We start from the raw sequence: 2,051 nt of genomic DNA on the forward strand, positions 1-2,051 counted from the left end.
AGAACTGAGTTGTTTGTGGTAACTGTGAGAACCAATCTCAACCAATCATTTTAAAATATTAATTATACAATTAAATTCAAATTAAAAGGGTATGTTAGTCAATTCCTAATTTTAATTTTAATTTTTAAATACAACCGTTTCAAATAAAATAAACTTAATATTGATTTACATTCCTAAAATAAAATATTAATATGATTTAGTGAAATAATTTCAAAAAAACTAATCGGTTTATGTAAACATGTTCATGATTCTGATGAATCACATGAAATCACACATATTTGTTGAAGATTGTATACATAACTATTTAAGAATGTGAAATCAATAATTTTCCCTGCAAAAAATTCATCCTGGAGATTGAAAACGTAATGACGAACAATGGTAAAAATCCTATTAATTCTTCAATTCATGTCAATTCTGATGAAGATAGAGTATATGTCAACTCTCATGAAGAAAATGTAGATGTTATGGAGGTTGTGACCTGGGAGGCTAGTGAAGAATTTGATGTTGGACTTTCTCCATTTACAGATGTCCAATGAAACTGTGAAGAAATCGGTTTGGTAGATGATATTGAAACTCATGTAATTGATGATACAACAGGCTACACATCGAACAATGAGATTCAGAATGATGAAAGTCCAGGTTTTTGTTTCATACAGCTGTTGAAAACTACGTTTAATTCTACAATATAATGTGATCAACCTGATTTGTATCACAGTGTGTTACCCAAATTAGTTTCCTGATTTGAATTCTTTAATATCTTCCTGGTGTGATTATTGAATTCTTTAATATCTGGTTTTTTATATCTATTAATTATAGATGTATTTTGTTGTATTAGAACCTGTAATGCCTCTGTATGTATCAATGATTTAGGCATGGTTGTGGTACTGTGTATATAAAGATAATATATTGATATGCAAACTTGTGATACATTATTAAATGTTCCTTGTATATGTTTGAATCCATGTTTTCAGAATACTTCTTACTGTCTACTCTGTCTTGGTTTTATCTTCTTGTTTTGATTCTGAAAATCTTTAATATCTACAATTATGTGTATCTTCTTGTGGTACTGTGTATATAAAGACATTATATTGCTACATTGTGGTACATTTATTGTTGATCATAATCTATTTGAATTCATGTTTACAGCTATTGATCAAGCAGGACAGGGTTTATCAATATCACCAGGTGGTACTAATTGGTATACTCCAGTAGTCGAAGAAGTTATCAAGCCCGTTATAGGATCTGTGTATCCGTCATTGGATGTAGCAGAATCGATATACCAAAAATATGCTGAGTCGGCTGGTTTTGAGGTATGGCGATCAACCCAAAAGATTAATCCTGATGGTGTAATACATAATAAATACTTCGTATGTAGTAGATTTGGTTTGCCATTGAAAAAGTCGTTTGATTCAATGGTATGCCATAAACATCAAAGAGAAATGCGGAACTCCAATATAAAAAGGACAGGGTGTACAGCAAGTGTTAAGTTCCGATTGATGAAAGGAACAACAACATATGAGTGTTACGGTTTCGAAGAGGATCACAACCATTCACTTTTGAGACATGATGATATGGATTTGACAAGAAAAGGACGCCAAATGAAATTTTCAGATCAGCGATTTGTTCATGATGCCGGAATCTCAAATATGGGTGCCACACGAGCGCATAAGTTGCATACATCTCTAAGAGGAGGGTACGAATACGGTGAACCAACGGTTGTCGATTATCAAAATTATAAGAGGGACTGTGACAATTTTGTCGGTCGTGGTGATGCAAAGGTGTTGATTGATTTGATGACAAAGAAGAGGGATGTTGATCATAATTTCTTTTTCGAGTACAATTGTGTTGGTAGCAAGTTGCATACTATCTTCTGGGTTGATGAAGTAGCTCGATTCAATTATTCTGAATTTGGAAATGTAATATCTTTTGATGCTACATTCCGAACAAACAGGTTCATATATTTTGCTTTAAAAGAAGATGGCCTTATTTATAAACTACATTTACTTATATGTTTATTGTTTCAGACATTCGATGGTTTTTGTGCCCTTCAC

This window comes from Cynara cardunculus (genome assembly GCF_001531365.2).
Source record: "Cynara cardunculus var. scolymus isolate 2C chromosome LG 5, CcrdV1, whole genome shotgun sequence".
Lineage (NCBI taxonomy): Eukaryota > Viridiplantae > Streptophyta > Magnoliopsida > Asterales > Asteraceae > Cynara > Cynara cardunculus.